This window comes from Dasypus novemcinctus, chromosome 22, assembly GCF_030445035.2.
Source record: "Dasypus novemcinctus isolate mDasNov1 chromosome 22, mDasNov1.1.hap2, whole genome shotgun sequence".
NCBI classification, from domain to species: Eukaryota; Metazoa; Chordata; class Mammalia; order Cingulata; family Dasypodidae; genus Dasypus; species Dasypus novemcinctus.
In genome coordinates this window covers 28,414,578-28,437,685 of record NC_080694.1, presented here as the reverse complement: position 1 = coordinate 28,437,685, position 23,108 = coordinate 28,414,578, and positions in this window count along the sequence as shown.

Genomic DNA, 23,108 nt, shown 5'->3' with positions numbered 1-23,108 from the left:
TTATGATATTTTGCATTTTAATACCCTGATTTATTTTTTACTTTTAGTTTTTCTTAAATATAGAATAAAAATATTCTATTTTTTATCTTTAAACCTATCACTAATATTTCATTTTCCTGTTAATTGAGTTTGGAAATATATTAGCATATAGTTTTGAAGAAGTTTTGTATCACAGAGTGTTTCAACAATTGCAGGGCAGGAGCACTGGTGTGGGATGTCATTGATGGGGGATGCATGGGCAGGGGGCAGTTCTCCAGGGCATTCATGCAGGGTATATAAATATATTTTGGATATTAATTGTCATATTAGGTAGAGTTTGACATGACAACTGAGGAAGTGCTGAGTTCCTATTCTGGGAAACTATGTTGCACTCCCCAGTTGAGGAGCAACTATCCCCCAAGTGCAAGAACAAAGACCAGTGAAGAAGGATGGTCCAATGATGGGCCCTTGATACTGATGACAATGCTTATGAGCCTGTGTCCTTGAAATTTCAACTAGGTCTAGAGATGCAAGGTGACTAAGAGTAACCTCCTGAGAGCCTCCATGTTGCTCAAATGTGGCCACTCCCTAAATCAACTCAACATTACTTTCCCTCCAGCATGGGACATATCCGCTGGGTTGAGAATCCCTGGTGCTGAGGAATTACTACCAACCACCAGTTCGTGATACAATTAGAAAAATACCTTGAATAAAAAGGGGAAATGGGAATGACAAATGAGTTCATATGGCTAAGAGACTTCAAAATGAGTCAGGTCTTCAGATGAGTTGGACTTATGCATCTTTCAGCAGGATCTCAGAGACAGTCTAAGTAGGTACTACCCCAGGTAGTGGTTCTCCTGAGGACTACAGAGACACCTCATTCCTATGGTCATGGCAGATGATTCTGGAGTTTGGTGTCTTGTCAGAAGATCCTACTTTGGAATTTGTACCCTGAAGTGTGATGGAGTTGGACTCAGATGTGATCTTTCTACATGTGCCTCTCTGTCACTTTTACTCAACCTTTTGTTGGTGCTGGGTTTGTTGTATGGTCAGGAGACTTGAATGAGCTTCAGGAGAATTGCAACACCTGCTCTCAAATTCATTGGATTTGCCAGTGTCAGCTAACAGGGAGGTGAGGATGGTCAACCACCATACCAGGGAACCGAGAGAGTCTACAAGTGCAAGCAGGAGAATTCCACCCATCAGCCATGTGGGATCTAAGCCAACTTTCAATTTAGAGGTGGAGTGGACATCACCATCCCAGGGTACACAAGGTGGAGGAATAAAATATGGATTAGAGGAGATCTTAATCTAGGTACTTTGTAAGTGTATAGAGAGATAATCTTGCATTTGCCTAATAAAAACTTACATTTGTTTCATTTTGGTATATCACGGATTCCTATTTCTTTTCTATTATTTTACATCATGTGTTCCCTCATTGTATTCCTGGATTCAGGATTTAAGATAGAAACTCCTGCCTGGATTTTCAGCAGTAAAATATTTCATTCAGTTTATTCTGTATATATAAAATTATAGCAGGTGCTGGAGGGATGAAAGTGTATTGCAGTCACTCCCAGATGAAAGAAACTGCTTGTGTTTTATGGTGTTAGTGAAAAATAAGCTCTCCTAGCAAAGGCTCTGTACCACCTACCAGGGCTTGTTCATTAGTTCCTGAAAGAGGTCACATCCTGAACTGGAGATGTCATCTGACTGCTTTATAGTAATCCACATTCCATCTCCAATATGTGCCTTTCTACTGCACCTTCAAAGTCATAATTCAAGCGAGGTTGTAATCAACAACACATTCCCTGATTTTTCAAACAATGATGGTTTCAATAATTTCTATCATTCTTCCAATGATGTAAGTTTGCCCTTTAAAAAATATTTCCATATTAAAGGATATTTTCTGGAAATTTCTTTCAGCACTCCCTGCAATAATAGTCCTCATTTATGGGTCATAAAAAGCAAATATGTGTTTTTCTGCCTTTCCTACTATATCTTATTCTTATATTAAACCCATATATTAAGACATAATTTCAGACTTTTATGTAAGCTTGCTGTTTTCTTCTGGGTAGACTAAGGTGAATGCTTCATTCATCAACTGATTTCCTTGCCATCACTACAAATGGCAAACCAGAGTGGCATTTTGGAGGTAATGATTTCTCTGAGCTAATGGTCATATTTGAAGATGTTAATAATTGCTTACATATTTGTATTCACTTCAAATTCTTTGGCAAAGCTGTGAATTCATTTTCACTTGCAATTTATTGACACACAGGTTCAGTCTCTGATGTGAGTCATACACTTATCAGAACTGAAATTTTCAGGAAAAGATATTTCATTCATGCAGTTTTATAAAATGTATGTTTTGATTACACCTTAATCTGAAAATTAAAAATCCTCACCTTGTCACTTTTTTCTGGAATTCTCTCCAGTGCAAGTAAGAGCCCCACCTTATTCCACATTAACTTGAATTAGGATTCTCAGTAAAATCATTTTTCACATAAACCAGTTTGTCAATACCTTTCCTAGGTGCTTTCTTTAAATGTTACTGCAAACAATATATTGTGAATCATTTTTTCCAAGCTATACAAGAGCAAATATGTACATTTACCACATGGAAATAGTGTCAGTGGTCTTCTCACTCCCAACAATTTGATGTATCAGTTCCCAATTGCTACCCTGCAAGACTGCTATTTTGTAATCAGTTCTGGTACAAAATAGTTTACATGAAGGGCTTATTTTTGAGCAGAAATCTCTTTCCAAATAAAAGCTTTTAAGAATTTTTACTTTAGTCCATTGTACATTATAATAACTAGATATTATTATTCTATTATAGATGTGTTATTATGGTAATTAAAGAATTTTATCATTGAAATAAAGACATTGGCCACCAGAGGTTCTGAGGGGAGGAAAGGGAAGAATAAGGAGTAATATGGAGACATTTTGGAGACATAAGAGTTCTCCTACATGAACTTTCAATGATGGAAACAAGGCCATTATATATTTTGTCACAGCCTATAAAATTGTCTAAGACTGAGGGTAAACTATAATCTACAGTGTAGTCCATGGTTAGTAGCAATGCTTCAATATGTGTCCTTCAAAGTTAACAAATGTACAACTCTAATGAAACAAGTTGTTAATGTGGTAAAGTGTGGGATCTTGAGGGGCTGGAGCATATGGAAATCTCCTGTATTTTTAATGTAACATTTATGTAATCTAAAGCTTCTTTAAAAATAAAAACATTAAGAAAATTTTGAAAAAGAATCTTGAGAAAAACCGTGGTAGTCATGAACACTCATGTTACTGAAGAAACTAGAGTTATGTCTTTCAATATTTGGAAGTATGGAAAAGAGTGAAAAACAGTCCTGCTAAGAAAGGTGATACTTCTGTTATAATCAGGAACACTGTATAATCAAGAAGACTCCACTGGAATTATTGACCACACAAATATGCCCCCTTTCTGCAGTCAGGGAAAAGGAGGCTCATGTCTTCAGTATTGATTAAATAGGCACCACCACCTGCAGTTTCCCCATCTGGAGGACAGGAACACAAACCAGAAAGAGGGAGAAAAGACTGCTAAGAATAACCTACCCTACTGAAGTCACACCCTAAGAAGACTCAGTTGTGGATGCCAAACTTACTTACACTTTGATTGTATTTATGAAGAGAGGGTGATTGGTATCTTTCAAAATCCCCTAAGAAACTTCCTGTTTCCTTTCTAAATATTTAGCTGGTACACTGATTCATAAGGTAACATTTTTATTAAGCAAATATCATATGTGAGTGATGGAGACCTTTTCAACTCTCTTATATTCTCCTCGAACTTATGTTATTAAAAAGATCTTTTCTTATTTCCCCATTCCTGCATCTTCTCTTTTCCTTTAAAATAAAAAAGTATTCCTGGTTTTGTCAGTAGAATTTTATTCTTCTCCAGGATCCTAAAATATGTGAAAACAATGATTCACTCTAAACTGAGGGTAAAATTTGTTCTCATGTAAAACAAAGTTTATTCCTTAAGAGTCTATAAATGGCTATAAGGGGAAAAAAGCATCATATTGTCTTTTATCAGTGAAACTTCAGTACAGTTAGGTTTTTTTAAAAAGGGAAACCTTGCAGAGAGTTCCTAAAATATAGATTTCATCGAAAGACACTTCCATAATTTCAGTGAGAGATAAACACCACGTTATAGAGGGAAAAACAGTTTTTTTTCCTGGATAAGTGGGGGATTTATTTGCTGTCTGAAAACCATGAAATATATGTTACATAGAAGGAGGGCAAGATACATTTTGAGTGATCTGTGTTCTGTTTAATTGAATGTTTTATGAGTAGAATAAATACTTTGGGACCCTAACATGAGAAATTTAGAAAAGATGAATACTGCCAATTGAAGATTTACTGTCCAGAGTGGGGAAGTGAGAATAAACACACCCAGGTCCAAGGAACATCATTTAAACCAAGAGAAAGTAGAAAACTGTAACAGAACACTTACCTATTATAATGCATTGTAATAAGGTAGCCCATGCCTAAGTGAGTATATTTCAAACATAGGAGCAATTACTCCTCCCTCCACTGCCAAGAACTGAGTTTGCAAGAGAAGCAAATTCTCGAGTAACAGTATTGAATGAGAAGGTCCTGGATTTCACATTCTAATGTCTTTCTCCAATGTCACACTTCCCATTTCTCCTCATTTCCAGATCATCCCTCTCAGAAGAATTGGAAACACCTGCATATTAATAGCTCTGAGATACATCATCCTAAGTGTGGTTATATATATATATTTTTCGTTTCCTGAATGAAAATATTTTGTATTTATTTATTATCCAAGAAGGAAAACATCAGTGGAACAATAAATCACTGAAATCAACCTGTAGATCTGTTTCACTGTGCAAAGAAAATATGAAAGGGAATGTTTTACTGGCAGTAAATGGAGGGACATGGATAAAATGTCAAGTGTAGTAGGTCCACAGATATAAATTTGGTTTATTTTCCATTTCTGTTTCAGGATTAGTGGGTCTTTGATTCCCATGGTAGATAAATTTCTCCCATTCCTACTTGGAAATTTTACATTTTCATCATTGTACATTTTAGCTTCAGAGGTTCTATTTATTTAATTATTGAAATATACCATTTAATATAATTGCAATATTCTTTTTAATCTTCTAAAACTCATTAAAAAGTGTTGTTTCATATTCTCTGAATATTTTCAAAATCTGAAAAACTTAAAAGCTTTTATTCCTATTGTCTGTCTTTTTTCTGTCTTTTAGTCATGATAACTTGCTTTCTTAGGGTCTGTATAGATATTTTTAATTTTTGAAAAGATACTTAGATTACACAAATATCATATGAAAAAGATAGGGGATTCTAATATGCCCCACTCCCCACACTTCCCACATTTTCCCACATGAACAACATCTTTCATTAGTGAGGTACATTCATTGCAATTGATGAACAAACTGTGGAGCATTGCCACTAAGCATGGACAAAGGTTTACATTGTAGTTTACACTCTCTTCGACATAATTCCATAGGTTATGGCAAGATATATAATGGTTTGCATCTGTTATTGCAATGTCTTTTAGGACAATTCCCAATTCCAAAAAGTGCCCCTGTCTTATAACACTTTTTACTGTTTCCTACCCTCAGAACCTCCAGTGACCACTACCTTCAGATTCCCTAGATGTGGCTTTTCTGTCCTTTCATTTGTACTTGTAATTAGTACTAGAGTTTGTAGGTTTATGTACAAGTGACTTAAGTTTGGGGGCTGCCCATGTGCCAGCTGGGCCCTGAACCTCAATAGATTTGCAACACTTACTCTCCAGTTCATTGCTTTCACCCAAGACAACAGGCAAGGGGGTGATGATGGACAACTACATACCAAGTAACAAAGAAAGCCTAAAACTGCAAGCAACATAGTCCCACCCATCAGCTCTAAAGGATCACAGCCACTCTCTATTAGATGTGGAGTAGACATCACCATCCCAGAATCCTCTGGTTTGGGGAATGAAATTTGGACTAAAGTAGACTTACTGGTATCTTACTATGGACTTATTGTGATTCTAGCAATGTAAGAATTTATCCATTGATATACTGAGTTTTAAAATTCTGCTGTTTAATTTGAGGACATATTTGTGTGAATTCTTGGAGGTCTCAGTGGAAAAGAGAGGATTCACGTTTTACATTATTTGGAAATTAGCAAGCTAAAACAATTTAATGTTAAGTTGAGCACCTTGAGCCTTTAAGGTCACAAAGCTTCTGTGATTTCAGACTGCATGCTGGATCCTCATTCAGAGAGCTTTGGCACTTGTAGCACCATGGTCAGGAGAAGTGTGTCTCTTCATACACATACTTGATTAATGTATTTATACTTTGTTAACCTTTACAATGCAACTATAATTCTAAGGATCCATCTTTTATACAGGAATCTCTTACCAGAGTTCCCACTTAGGATAATTTTCTAATTCATTTTCATATAGAACTTATTTAGTAATATGGAATCTCAAATTCCTTAATGTGGACAGTCTCCCAAAACTGCAGCTGGCATTTGAAATCCACTACACATCACAGTCCATTTTATTATTTATTTTGTGGCTAAACTAATTCATTCTGTTAGGCCGGATTTGGGATGAATTTGAAATATTCAGGGAAATTTGTAGGTGTGAATCCTCATATTTTAAAAAATAACACATCAAAATCCTATCTACAGGGAAGCAGACTTGGCCCAGTGGATAGGGCATCTGTCTACCACATGGGAGGTCCCCATGGGAGGTCTGCGGTTCAAATCAGGGCCTCCTTGACCTGTGTCCAGTTGGCCATGCACAGTGCTATTGCATGCAAGGAGTACCATTCCACGCAGGGGTGTCCCTGCATAGGGGAGCCCCATGCGCAAGGAGGGCACCCCATAAAGAGAGCCACCCAGTGTGAAAGAAAGTTCAGCCCGCCCAGGAATGGCACCGCACACACGGAGAGCTCACGCAGCAAGATGACACAACAAAAAAGAAACACAGATTCCCATGCTGCTGACAACAACAGAAGTGGACAAAGAACATGCTGAAATAGACACAGAGAACAGACAACTGGGGTGTGGGAGCAGGGAGGAAGGGGAGAGAAATTTTTTTAAAAAGCCTAACTACAGATTTGTGGGAAATAGAAAAAGAAGGGCAAACTGTACCTAAATCTAGAAGAAGGAGAAAAACAATATAGATTTCAGGGAAGAGAAATGGACTAGAGTATAGAAAAAACAATTGTGTGAACCAATGAAATTGTTTCTTGGAAAAGATCAATAAAATAGAAAAGGTTTATTTAGATTGAAAAAGAAACAAGAAAGAGGATGTAAATTACCAAAATAAAAAATGTAATCAGGGATGTTGCTAAATATTGCTGACATTAAAGGGATTATGAATTAAATCTATGAATAATTGTCTACCGAAATCTAGAAAATAGAAGAAATGGACCAATTCCTAAAAACATGCAATTTCTCTAAATTGACTGAAAAGAAATAGATCTCAACAAAAACATAATGAGTAAAGAAATTCAATTAGTTATCAAAAACTTCTCAAAACTAGAAATCTAGGATCAGACATCTTCCAAAATGAAACCTATGAAATATTCAAAGAAGAATTAATGACAATATTTTTCATAACCTTCCAACTTGAAGTCAAGATACATATAGCCTCCAAACTCATTCTATGAGACTAAAGTTATTTTGATGCCAAAACTACATAAAGCATATCAAAGAAAGTAAAGCAAGGAGCAATTTCTGTCATAAATATAGATGCAAAGCACTTAACAAATACTAGCATGTCAAATCCAAGAGAATATTACAAGAATTACCCACTAAGACAAAATGGGATTCAAAATGAATGTTCAACTTAAGAAAATCAATGTAATACACCCATTAACCTAATGAAAAGGAAATCACATGAAAATCTAAATTGATGCAGAAAATGTGAATGATAAATTCCAACACCTTTTCATGATAAAAATACTTAGAAAAATAAAGATATAAATAACCCCCCAAACAGAATAAACAAAATATATAAGAAAATACAGGTAATCTTATCCTCAATCCTGAAAGAGTGGAATGAGATCTGGAACAAAACAAGGATGACTGCTTTCAATATTGCTATTCAGTATTATACTGGAAGTTAAGAAATTAGGCCATAAAACTAAATAAAGTCTACCCAATTTAGAAAGAAAAAGTAAAATCATCTGTTTTAAGAAATGTGGTGATCCTTATCTATATCATGACAAGCTGCCCCAAGAAAACCCTAGAGATCATAAATGAATTCAACCAAATGAAACCTATCAGGTTTACATGAAAAAAAAAAGTTTTATATTATACAACAGAAAGAACATTCTTAAATGGACAATAAAAAAATCCACTCACCATAGCATCTAAAAGAAGAAAATGCATAGGAATAACTTTAACTAAAAAGGATGCACAATGAAAACTTCAAAAAAAAAGTTGAATGAAATAATAAAAGAACTAAGTAAATGGCAAGGTATTCTGTGTTCATGAATAGGGAGAATTAATATTGTTAAGATGTCAGTGCGGTCACCCCTCAGGCTGAAGTGTGGTTTGCTGGCCTGGCGGGGGAGCAGCCCCGGCAGGCCAAGCCGCTGCCCCCATAATAGGGTGGCTGGTCGGACTCACCGCCACCCCTGAAGGGAGCTCGGCATGGGCGCAGAGTGCCCTTGGGTCTCCCCTTCTCGACAGCCATGCTTCCGTGGCCGCCCCTTCTCCCAGATGGTGCCACACGATGCCTGTGGGGCGGCATCCTTCTTCTTCTTTCTCCCTGCGCAGGCGCAGGGCGGAAGATTCCAGTCTGCCCTTTTCCCCTCCCCCGACAGCAGCAACAGCCAGGCGTGGGCGGAAAAATCCAGTCTGCCCTCCACCCCAGCAACAGCAGCCACCAATCCCTAAACCCTGCCCCTTCCCCCAGCAACAGCGACAGCCAATCTCTAACCACCACCCCTCCCCCATCCAGCACCGCCCACTGACCTTTCGCGGCAACAAATCAGAACAGGGCATGGCTTTGACCAATCAGCCTTCCCCAGCCCCTATAAAACTGTTGCCTCTCCCTCAATAAAGTGGACTTGCATGTTTACCTTGTCTCCGCGGTAGTTCTTCTGCCGTGCGCCCTCCAGTCCTGAGAGCCCCCGACAAGGGCCTGGCCTCCCTTGTCCCCAGTTCATCGCCTGCTTCTCCCAGTGACACCTTCATCGCTGGCTTCGCTGGGCGACCCCGTCAGCCGAACCGCACAACCCCTTGTGAGACCGATCCCTCGTCTGCTGCCGGAACGACCCCTCGTCCCAAGTGGGACTGACCCCTCGTCCCAAGCGGGACCGACCCCTCATCCAGAGCTGGACCGACCCCTCGTCCGCAGCCAGACCCCACCTCTACCGACCGAGCAAGCCGCCGCAGCTGGCGCCCAACGTGGGGCAAGGCAACTCCACCACAGCCTCACTCCATTACCTGGCGCCCCCCCTTCCTCTCTTCTCACCATGGGACTTCTCTCATGCAACATTGCTGCTACCTGAGCCTTGGCTACCTCATATGATCCACGGCAGTCTGGGAGAATCGCTGGATGGCTTTCTCCTTCCATGTCGGGGGCTTATACCGACCCGCTATGATTAAGAGGAGCCTTGGATTTCTCGGGAGCACGCACTTGCACGTCTGAAGTAACCCTACCATAGCCCTACGCTCTCCTCTCTTCTCACCCCTATCTTTTCGCTCTGCATTGCTGCTCCTGAACCTTGGTGACCTCATACGATCCACGGCGGTCTGGGAGAATCGCTGGATGGCTTTCTCCTTCCATGTCGGGGGCTTATACCGACCCGCTATGATTAAGAGGCGCCAATAAAACTCTCAGGAGCGCGTGCCTGAGCACCTCCACCCCTGCCTTCACCTCTGCCTCCTCCCCTCCGTGCTTGCTCCCCTTTGCCTTGCTCCACTGCTCGTCGTTCCGCCCTCCCCTCGTCGGGGCCTTCTTTTGGCCCGCGACCACCGTCGGAGTCCCATCGGCTCCAACCCTTCGTCTCACCGTGCACCTCGGCTCCCATCGCCGCGCTCTCAAGGTAAGGGCCCCTTTCCTTATCGGCTCCAAAAGGCCATTAGCAATGGGTAACATCCTATCTGATAAGCAAGCCCCACAAGTTCGGGCCCTCACCGGTCTCCTACACACTCATCGGTGTAAGATCTCTTTTAAACAGCCCCAAGTCTTCTGTAATGGCGGCCCCCCATGCCGCCATCGCTCTCAAGCAGCTCCAGCCCCGCAAAACGGCCCGCAACCCACTTTCCCCGGCCCGTGGCCTGCTTTCTAACATCTAATAATGTTTCTGCTTTTGCCTACCCATACTTCTGCAGAGCTTCCTCCTGTCTTGACCTCGCTCCTCTTCTCAGCCATCCAAAGCATCCTTTCTCATCCCCCGCCCCCCTCCTTTTTCGCTTGAACCCCCATTGTGTTGCAGATTGGGCCGCCCCATGTCGGCCCGCCCTGTTAACATCGGCCTCTCTCGTGCCCGTGGAGACTTTGGCCTTCTTGTTGTCCTCGCCTACTTATCCACCACTCCCGACGCTGCCGCCACCACCGTCGCTGGTGCCCTGACGCGACTTGTCCTCACCGCTGCAATCCTCCAGACCATCACACAGTCTGCCTCTACCGCTCTTCGCCGCCAAGAAGAGATCAACTACCTGTAACGCGCTATCATCCTGGACTTTTAACAGCACATGGAACTTATAGCCACTGAGATAAACGAGAATTGGACATTGGCCACCCTTGCTTGCAACGGCAAGATACCGCCCCCCAAATTGTACATTTATATCCCCGTCATACTCACCTCCCTCTTCAGCCCCGCTTCCCTCATTGCTTACTGCCTCTTGGGCCTTGGCTACTTGTTGCTGCTGCCATCCTGGCCCTTATTTGAAAAGAAGGGGGAAATGCGGTCACCCCTCAGGCTGAAGTGTGGTTTGCTGGCCTGGTGGGGGAGCAGCCCCGGCAGGCCAAGCCGCTGCCCCCATAATAGGGTGGCTGGTCGGACTCACCGCCACCCCTGAAGGGAGCTCGACATGGGCGCAGAGTGCCCTTGGGTCTCCCCTTCTCGGCAGCCATGCTTCCGTGGCCGCCCCTCCTCCCGGATGGTGCTACACGATGCCTGTGGGGCGGCACCCTTCTTCTTCTTTCTCCCTGCGCAGGCGCAGGGTGGAAAATTCCAGTCTGCCCTTTTCCCCTCCCCCGACAGCAGCAACAGCCAGGCGTGGGCAGAAAAATTCAGTCTGCCCTTTTCCCCTCCCCCGACAGCAGCAACAGCCAGGCATGGGTGGGAAACTCAAGTCTGCCCTCCACCCCAGCAACAGCAGCCACCAATCCCTAAACCCTGCCCCTTCCCCCAGCAACAGCGACAGCCAATCCCTAACTACCACCCCTCCCCCGTCCAGTACCGCCCACTGACCTTTCACGGCAACCAATCAGAACAGGGCGTGGCTTTGACCAATCAGCCTTCCCCAGCCCCTATAAAACTGTTGCCTCTCCCTCAATAAAGTGGACTTGCATGTTTACCTTGTCTCCGCGGTAGTTCTTCTGCCGTGCGCCCTCCAGTCCTGAGAGCCCCCGACAAGGGCCTGGCCTCCCTTGTCCCCAGTTCGTCGCCTGCTTCTCCGGGCGACCCCTTCGTCGCTGGCTTTGCCGGGCGACCCCGTCAGCCGAACCGCGCAACCCCTTGTGAGACCGATCCCTCGTCTGCTGCCGGACCGACCCCTCGTACCAAGTGGGACCGACCCCTCATCCCAAGCGGGACCGACCCCTCGTCCAGAGCTGGACCGACCCCTCGTCCACAGCCAGAGCACACCTCTAGTGACCGAGCAAGCTGCCGCATGTCAGTACTACCCAAAGTTATCTACAGCTTCGATGTAATTCCATCTAAGTCCTAAGAGCCTTTTTAGCAGAAAGGGAAAAGCTGATCCTGATTTATATGGAAATATACTCCAGGAGGACTCCAGTACCATCTTATTATGTTGCATTTACTTATTTGCTTATCTCATGCCTTCTAAAGTCTGTGAGCTGTTTGAGCAGAAGCAAAATATCTCACTCTTCTATTCATTCCCAGAATATAACTTACTATTTACCATACAGTATTGTTGAATAAATATTTGTTAAATGATTAAGAAATAAGTGATTGAGTGATTTGCACATATATTGCTAAGTTTTGGGGAGAATGGAGAATCAGGGAGAGAAAAGAAAATCTTGTTGAGAGAGGGAAGTCCCATGACTCCAAAGGAGACAGATTGGAAACAAGATATTTTAGTGTACCCAGAATCTTTTTTACTATCAGTGATAGAGAAACCATTTTGGGAAACCTTGTAATATTAGAGTTCACATCTTAAGAAAGGTGACTTCCTACAGGGAAGGAAGGTGTTCAGTGGGATAAGAGATGGACATGATTCTCCTTATCTGTCTTCTGAGGTTCAAAACTGGCACGAGTTTGCTTTGTGGTTTTCTTTCTTACCTCCAGAGAAGTATGTATCTTATCAAGAAGAGAGACAAAAGAATAATTCATTAATGAGTTTCATGGGAATGAAATCCCTAAAGGTCTCTGTGGCAGGTTGATACTATTTATGAATTCCAAGAAGAGATTTCAATTATGTTTGTAAACTGGTCTGTTCCTCTGTATATGATACCCTTTGATTGATTTAAATTCATTTTTTTTACATTTACTTAATTAAATCAAGATTAGAGCTTTGATTTGATCATATCACTGGTGGTACTCATGGTTGAGTCCCTGCCCCCTTGGTGTCCTATATAAATGAACACTCACTCATGAAGATACACTGGAGAAGACACACAGTGGAACATAATTTCATAGATAGAGATTTTTGTTTCACTGCTTTTTCTTTTTCTAAAAGTTTGGGAAGAATCCGGTTCAACACATTCATCCATTTTTTTTCGTTTAGTAATTCAACTGACTTTTAGTCATCAAACAATATGAAGAACTAAATATGAATTTGGGAATGAAGAATTGAGCGACACATTGTTTCTTTTATAAAAGATTATATCTAAACAATTTAAGAGACATAGAAATGAGTACATGCAATATCCTGAGCTGGCTCTGAATTCCTAGTGAAGAGGGTCTAGAACTTTGGACTCATCCTGTGTTGTGCGAGTTAATGAAGGCATCATATGGGACCTCATGATTGAACTGAGCCTTGAAGGAGGAATTGGAAAAATTCCATGAGGATGTGGAGGTAGAAGCACAACAAAAAGAGATAAGAGGGACACAAATGTGAGTTCAGTATAACCATAGGATGTGGTGCAGTTTTAGAAATAATTCTGAATATCTGATGAACAATGATGGGCATTCATGAAAAGTTGAAAATGAGCCTTGTAAAAGAGAGCCTTGTATTCTGTCCACAAATTGGATCTTTATGTTTGAGGTTATTGGAGTCTGTGTATGGTTTAGAGAGAGTGATGTTCATGAAAACCCTTGCCAAGTAGAAAGATTTCTCTGGGTTAATATGACTCTATCTGTTGTAAAAACTTTGGAAAGATGATGAGGGATGAAAATAGAAGAGTGGATGCATGGAAGGAGGTGTGATGAGTTAGCATATGTGGGGTTGAATCATAAAGTTTTCACTATTAATGCTTGGCATAATGTCAGTCATTTCATGTTTATCATCTTATTTAGTTATTCCAATTACTCTGTGAAATCGGAGTAATTTTCCAATGCATATAATTGTGTCGGTATTGAATCTTGGAGTTTTATGATCCCAGGAATTTGCATTTCACTAAAAATTTTACTTCTTAATAAACTTAATATTTAGAACAGTTTTAGAGTTGCAGAAATCCTGTAAGGATGTTATAGATAGTTTCCAAGAACCTCTTACCCCCTTTCCCCTGTTCGTACCATCTGCCATCCAAAATAACACCTTTTATTTATTTGTCATAACTTCTTAGTCACTTTGTGATTGTGGCAGCTTCTCAGACTCTTCTTGGTTTTGATAATCTGGATACTTTTCGAGGAGTGTAGGTAAGATATATTGTAAAGTTTCCCTCAGTTTGAATTTTCTGATGTTCTTCTCATGATTAGACTGAGCTTATGGGTTTTTGGAAGAATGCACCAGAAATAAAGTATCATTTTCATACCATCATAACCAGGGTGCATCCTATCAACATGACTTATCATTGTTGATATTGACTTCTTTCAGCAGTGTTTTGTGGTTCCCCAGCATAAAGTTCCTCATATCTCTAACCTTCCTTATATCACCTTTGGGAAGAAGTCACTAAGTGAAACCAATACTTCAAGAGTGGGATTTTTCTCCATGGCCTTGAAAAAGTAATATCTACATAAATTATTGATTTTTTTCCTGCAAGAGAGATTTGTCTCTTCTTATTTATTTAATCAATTATTTATTAATATCAGGATGAACTCATGAAATTTATATGATACTTTTAGTAGTGATACAATATTACTTTTCTTGTTTAATTTGTTCCACTTTTGGCCATGGGGGTAAAATGTCAGCTGTACTCATTATCTGTAGTATAACCCCATCATTGAGACTTTTATTTTAGCACATATTTACTCTATGGTACTATAAATTGTGCCAGTCATTTCTTGCATGTTTCTCTCCTAGAGTCAACAATTTCTCCAAGAAGACACTTATTGGATAATGGTGATAAATTCCATGTTCTGAGTTCCATGGTACTGTGCCTTCTAAGGCCTCTCTGAAGAGAGTGTGAGGAAACATATGTGTGTATAAACATGTTTATAAATATGCCTACATACAACACTCTATATTTACTGATACATGAGTTAATAAATCTAAACTATTAACATATAGAACATTCTAGTCTCCTCCCTTGCTTATCTATAATCACCTATTTCACAGTGTGAAAAATATTCCCTCATCTGTCAACTATCTATGAAACTTGATTCCAGTGCAAATGCATAGAAGTATTAGAATTGTTAATCCATACATGGTGGGTTGGTACATTGTTAATTATAGAACTGTACATTCATAGTTTCTTTTGGCTTTATTTTACAGAGTCCATTCATATCCAATATTACTTCTTTTTTTAGAGTTTAAAACATATCATTGAAAATGTCTTTAAAGATAATTAATTATGAAAATAACACACATTTATAGGGAATGAGTAGAATTTTTTCCAAAATGTTACACTGAAAAAATATAAGAAGTTCCTTTACACCCCACTCCCCACCCCCAATTGCATCATTTTTAATTGTATTGATACATAGATCACAAATTACATCCAAAAAATAAGAGGTTCCCATAAACCCCCTACCCCACTCTTCCCACATCAACAACCTCATTCATCTTTGTGGTTCATTTGTTGCATTTGGTGAATACATTTTGGAGCGCTGCTGCACCACGTGGATTATAGTTTACATTTTAGTTTACACTCTCCCCCAGTCCATTCAGTAGGTTATGGCAGGATATATAATGTCCAGCATCTGTCCTTGCAATATCATTTAGGACAACTCCAAGTCCCAAAATTGTCCCCACATCACCTCTTTTCTTCCCTCTCCCTGCCCTCAGCAACTACTGTGGCCACTTACTCCACATCAATGCTCAATTTCTTCCATTGCCAGTCACAACAATGTGTGCGTAAGTGGCTCTCTGAATCTTGAAGTTTCAGAATCAGCAAGGCCAACTCTTTCTTCATCATCTCTGAACACTCTATTCTTAAAAAACTTTTTATATTTTATGGAAGTATATCATTCATACATTAGCATGCACACTAAAGATTGTGATCTTACAAAATATACATACATAACATCACACAGGTGTCTCATACATCACCCTTTCACCAACTCTTTGCATTGTGAAACATTTGTTACAAACTGTGCATGAACATCATCACAATATTACTACCAACTATAGTTCCTATCTTACATTTGGTGTATTTTTTCCCCAACCAATATTATTTTTTAAATATATTTTTATTACAAATATTGTGAACTTGCAAAACAATCATACAGATGTGTAAATTTCCCATACAATTCCACACCCTTGTTGAACATTTGTTACAGATTATGAGACAATATGACCAGACTATTACTACCAATCATGGTCCATTAGCATCCTTTTTTTTTAGAGTCATGCAAAACTTTATCTTTCTTTTTTTTTTAAGATTTATTTATTTATTTATTTCTCTACCCTTCCCCAGCCCAACCCCAGTTGTCTGTTCTCTGTGTCTATTTGGTGTGTCTTCTTTGTCCGCTTCTGTTATTGTCAGCAGCACAGGAATCTGTGTTTCTTTTTGTTGTGTCATCTTATTGTGTCAGCTCTCTGTGTGTGTGGCACTATTCCTGGGCAGGGTGCACTTTCTTTCACGCTGGGCAGCTCTCCTTCTGGGGTGCTCTCCTGGTGCATGGGGCTCCCCTATGTAGGAGACACCCCTGCATGGCAGGGCACTCCTTGTGTGCATCAGGACTGCACATGGGCCAGCTGCACATGGGTCAACGAGGCCCAGGGTTTGAACTGCGGACCTCCCATGTGGTAGATGGATGCCCTAACCACTGGGCCACGTCCTCTGCCCATAGCATACATTTAGCACACTTTTTCCATACACCTCCTTTATCAACACAGTACAGCTTGACATTTATGCAAGAATATTATAGTATTGCTGTTAACCACAGTCTATAGGTCACACTAATTGTAGTTTTCCATGTATATACAATAGTGATATACATCTGCTCTAGTTCACAGAAGAACTTGCTTGTATTTGCACCCTTAACCACAATTCTCAACTGCCTCTGGGTTTACTGTGTATTTCAGTCCTTCAGGTATTCTTTTATTTTTTAAAGATTTATTTATTTATTTCTCCCCCCCCCCACCCTGACCCAGTTGTCTGTTCTCTGTGTCTATCTCCTGTGTGCTCTTCTTTGTCCGCTTCTGTTGTTGTTAGTGGCATGGGAATCTGTGTTTCTTTTTGTTGCGTCATCTTGCTGTGTGCTGCCTGCCATTCCTGGGCAGGCTGAAATTTCTTTTGCACTGGATGGCTCTCCTTATGGGGCTCACTCCTTGCACATGGAGCTCCCTTATGCGGGGACACCCCTGCGTGGCAGGGCACTCCTTGTGTGCATCAGCACTGCACATGGGCCAGCTCCACATGGGTCAAGGAGGCCTGGGGTTTGAACTGTGGACCTCCTATGTGGTAGATGGATGCCCTATCCACTGGGCCAAGTCTGCTTCCCTCTCAGTTATTCTTTAGCTTTCTTTCTATTGACATTTACTTCCCCAGACTAACTTTTTCAGCCACAATCCCATTTATAATCCAGTTACTACTCACTATAATGTGTTATTATCAACTCTATCCATCACTACACTTTTAAGTCCAGTTAATTAAAACTTCTACAGGAGGAGGCAGGGCAAGGTGGTGTCTGAGTGAGTGCAACTGCAAAGAAGCAGCAAAGTGGTGTTGGAGTCTTGCCGGAGCAGGCTGTTTCAGGACCTTGCAAGGCAGGTGGTGTATGGAAGTCTGTTTTTTAGAGACAGTGACAGAAGTAGTGCTTGCTAAAGGTAGAATTGCAGGTTAGAAGCACAGAGGTTGAAAGCTGTGGGGAGGCGGGACCCTTCCACTTATGGCTGGTGGCCACAATGTTCCCTGAGAACTGTCAGTTGTGTGGTGGTGTCCCTGGGCACCATGATCCCCAGATATGTGGTCCCCAGGTCTGTGTCCCCTAAGCTCCATAGCCCGCATTCCACACACCTACATACTCTGAGTCTGCAGTGTCCTAGGCTTCCGTTTCCCAAGTCCAGCACTTCTGGAGGTCCGGGATTGCCCAAGCCCTCCAGTTCTGGACTGACTCCATGAGTGGGAGGGATTCGGTAGAACGTGCAGCAAAGGGGCCAAGAGAGTGAAGGTTCAATTTTCTGCTTCTCCCTCCCTCCTTTTTCTGTGTATCTGTGCTTCGAGGAGCATACCAGCTGGCTTGGGGAGAGCCTGGGAAGAAAGGAGTAGTGAATCTGCTGACAAAACCCAATTCACCTAAATACCCTGTGATATGAAACTTGGTCTGGGAGAAAGTGGAGTCGGAAAATCAACTAGCCCTCTCATAGCACACCTAAAGGAGAGGGACTGTAGGAGGTGCTTTCCCAGCTTCCAATAGCATACTTGGGGTTCCTGGTGAGCTGTGGGTGCTCTCTCTCTGGAAAACAAAAGTCACTGTTTTCTGTGTAGAGCTGGTTCAACAAGGACCCACTTGAATCTCCTACTGGACCTCTCAGGCAGCTTTCCTGCTGCCCTGGGTGACAGGGAAGTAAGGAGGGGAAAAGGGGAGAATGTCAAATCCCTAAGCATTTTATTTAACTGCAAAGAGATACCTTGCTTGAAACTTTGTCTGGCATTTTATTGAGTTGTCTTCTTGTTTTCTTTCTCTTAATCCCCCAAGGTCTTTTTCTTTTCTTTTTCTTTTTTCTCTTTTTCTTTTTCTTGCTTACTTACCCCCTCCTTTTTGTCCCTTTTTTCCTTTTCTTTCTTTCATCTCCTTTTTTAAATTTTTTAAAATATTAGGTGCTGCAGGGAGTGCTTCACATTTGCTGTATTTCCTCATTCTCCATTCCACTTTTGTGTATATATTGATTTTGGTCACCAACACTATCCCCTTTCCTCTACATCTTTCTATCCTCCATCATTTATTGTTTCTCTTACATTACACATCTCTTTGTTTGCCCCCCTATTTTTCTGAATTTATTTCTAATACCTTTGCTCTGTTTTCTGTCTTATATTTACTCTTTATATTACTGTCCTTTTTTTACTCTTTCCCTCTCTCCTGAACACACTGGCCTTTTTTTTTTCTTTTTTTTCTTTTCTTTTATTGACTTTGTAATAATATTACATTAAATATATATATATATGAGGTCCCATTGAACCCTACCACTCCCACCCCACCTCTTCCCCCCCCCCCAGCAACACTCCCTCCCATCATCATGACTCAGACATTGCATTTGGCAAGTACCTCTCTGGGCACCCCCACACCCCATGGTCAACGGTTCACACCATGGCAAACACTCTCCCAAATTCCATTCAGTGGGCCCTGTGAGGATTTACAATGTCCAGTGATTGCCCCTGAAGCACCATCCAGGGCAGCTCCATGTCCCAAAGACGCCTCTACCACTCATCTCTTCCTGTCTTTCCCCATACCCATCAGCCATCATGTCCACTTTTCTCAATCCAATGCCACCTTTTCTATGTGGACATTGGATTGGTTGTGTCCATTGCACCTCTATGTCAAGAGGAGGCTCAGATTCCACATGGATGCTGGATGCAATCCTCCCACTTCCAGTTGTAATCACTCTAGGCTCCATGGTGTGGTGGTTGTCCTTCTTCAACTCCATCTTAGCTGAGTGTGGTGAGCCGAATAAGTCAGATTGTAGGTCCTGGAGTCTGTTGAGGCTCAGTACCTGGCTATCACATTGTCAGTCCAGAGATTCAAATCCCCTAAATATATCTTAAACCCCGACACTAACTGCACCTCCAGCACATTAGCATGAGAGTCTAATGAAGAGAGATCCCATCTGAGTCCAGATTCGTCACACATAAACACCAGTTCCAAAGAGGGGCCATCTGACCTGGTAGTTAACCCCATCGGCCATGACCATAACTCCCATGGGTCTCTTTAGCCCTCGAAGGAACCGATATCTGGGGGTTGTATCTGCTTTATCTGTCTCTCAGACTCTGCTCAGTTGTGCATAAGGGCAATCCTTCTGCCAGCCTCCAGACTCTTTTTTAGAGACTCGTAGCCATATAAACTCATTTCTCCTTTCCATTTCCCCCTTACATTAGGTCAAACAGCATTTTAAACTCATGTTATTTTATGTAGACAAGGACATTCCGCTGATCCACGTTGAACCTTCCGTATGAGGTCATTTTCCAGTTGCATCATCAGTTGGTAGTTGATAGTGGTCCCTCGGTGCCAGGGAGGCTCATCCCCAGGTGTCATGTCCCATGCTGGGGGGAAGGCATTGCATTTACATGGTGAGTTTGGCTTCGAGACTGGCCACATTTGAGTAACATGAAGGCTGACAGGAGGAAATTCCCAGGCACAATGCTGCTCTAGGCCTTGTTCTTATTTTAGGCTTATCAGCTCACAAGCATAGTCACTAGCATCAGGGACTCACTGTTGAACCCTCACTCCCTCCCGGTCCCCGCCACTGCACCTGGGAGACTGTCGCTGCTCCCCTAGGGACCACGACAGAGCACCACTGGCCAGGAACCCAGTGTCCCCCCTGCTGTGGTTTTTAATTGTTGCCACTATGAGAATATCCAAACATTGCCATGCACCCTGGACATATGTTCTGTACAGCTCCCTGTCAGCCATATATCCCCGGTCAATGGTATCCCATACTAGTATTCCTCCATTGCCTTTGTTGAACCACTCTGTGATCCAGAACTCCCTGAAATTTGAAGCCCAATATAATGTCAGGGTCCCTTACTAGGAAATGGCATATAGCGATGGGTTTAAAAGTTATATAAAGAATACGTGTTGATTTGGAAAAAATTCTACATCTTATCTTCCCCCCCCCCCTAATTATTGAGCTTCTCTTCACAGGAGGCCTAGACCACAGCAATGCATATATATCACACTGGCCTTTTAATTCACACTATATTCCTCCCCATATTTAGTTTACTGTCTCATTATACATACACTACTTTTCATACTGTTATAAGTATACATACCTTACATGAGTCAAATATCCATTCTCCTAGATCACACATGGTTCCTCTTAATATTTATTATCAATGCTACTATTGTTCATTTTTCTTCTCTTACTCTTTTGGCTTTCCCTGACCTTAATATTTTCCTTCAAATGAACTTAGCCAACAACAAGGAAATAGAATAAGAACAAAGTGACAAAGAGAAGAATTAACACACATGCAAAAACAACTAATTAAACACCAAATTAGACAAAGAAGATAAGCAACTGATTAAAACCATCAATATAAAATGATGACAAGACAGCAACAAAAAATTACAAACCAAAATAATAATCAGGAAAACATGCTCCAATCCAATGAACAAACTAAAATCAGGAAGAGTAACAGAACATCAAACAAGTAATTAAAGCTCTCAAAACATATATTAGGGACAAATTTGATGAGGTGGAGGAAGAGATTAAGAATATGAAGAAAACACTTAGAGAGAATACAGAAGAAATTGCAATCATACACAAAAAGATAAAAGATGTGATGGTGATGAACAGCACAATTCTAGAAATCAAAAATACACTCTCAGCAAATAACAGCAGACTCAAAGAGGCACAGAAAAGAATTAGTGGTGTGGAAGACAGTATATCTGAAATCAAACAGATAGTAGAAGTGATCGATAAAAAGAAAGAAAAATTCCAGCATGGATTTAGGGATCTGAATGACAATGGAAAACACACAAACATATACATTACAGGCATCCCAGAAGGAGAAGAGAAGGGAAAAGGGACAGAAGGGGTGTTGGAGGAAATAATGGCTGAAAACTTCCCAAATCTACTGAGGGAGATGGATGTACATGTCCAGGAAGCACAATGCACTCCAAACAGCATAAATTCCAACAGGCCTACCCAAGACATATACTTGTACAATTACATGCTAGGCCACAGAAAAAGTCTCAATGAATTCAGAAAGACTGAAATCATACAAAATAATTTCTCTGACCACAGTAGAATGAAGCTGGAAATCTTCAAGGGACAGAGACCAAGATTTGGCACCAAGATTTGGAAGTTAAACAGCACTCTTAGAAAAACAGTGGGTCAAGGAGGAAATGACAAAAGAAATTAATAACTACCTTAAAACTAATGAAAATTATAACACAACATATCCAAACTTATGGGATGCAGCAAAAGCAATACCGATAGGGAAATTTATAGCCATAAATTCATACATCAAAAAAGAAGAAAGAGCTAAAATTGAATAACTAATTGTACAATTGGAGGAATTAGTGAAAAAAACAACAAACTAAATACAAAGGAAGAAGAAAGAAAGAAATAACAAAGATCAGCACAGAACTAAATGAAATAGAAAAAAAGAAAGCACTTGAAAAAATGAGCAAAACCAAGAGCTGGTTTTTTGAGATCAATAAAATTGACAAACCGTTACCTAGACTAACAAAGAAAAAAAGAAGGAAGATGATGCAAATATGCAAAATAAGAAATGAGAAAGGAGATATCAACATTGACCCCACAGAAATAAAGACTATTATAAAAGGATACTTTGAAAAACTATATTCCAAGAAGAAGGACAATTTAGAGGAAATGGACAAATTCCTAGAAACACATAAGCAGCTTACATTGATGAAAGAAGAAACTGATGATCTCAACAAACCAATCACAAGTAAAGAGATAGAATCAGTCATTAAAACCTCTCAACTAAGAAGAGCCCTGGGCCAGACAGCTTCACAGGTGAATTCTACCAAGCATTCCAGAAAAAACTAACACCAATCATGCTTAAACTCTTCCAAAAAATAAAAATACAAGGAACATTGCCTAACTCATTCTATGATGCCAACATTACTCTAATAGCAAAGCCAAAGACACCACAAGAAGGGAAAATTACAGACCAATCCCTCTAATGAACTTAGACATGAAAATCCTCAAAGAAATACTTGCTAATCATATTCAACAATACACTAAATAAATTATACACCATGCCCAAGTGAGATTCATTCCAGGTATGCAAGGATGGGTCAACATAGGAAAATCAATTAATGTAATACACCATATAAACAGACTGAAGGAAAAAGAATCACATGATCATATCTATAGATGCAGAAAAAGCATTTGACAAAATACAGCACACTTTCCTAATAAAAACAATGCAAAAGATCAGAATAGAGGGAAATTTTCTCAACATGATAAAGAGCATATATGAAAAACCCACAGCTAACATCATTTACAATGTTGAAAATCTAAAATCTTTCTCTCTAAGATCAAGAAAAAAAGAAGGATGCCCACTATCAGCCCTTCTATTTAACATTGTCTTAGAACTACTTGCTCAAGCGCTGAGGGAAGAACCAGACATAAGAGCCATCCAAATTGGAAAGGAAGAACTGAAAATTTCACTATTTGCAGACGATATGATCCTATTCATAGAAAACCCTGGGAAGTCTACAAGAAATCTT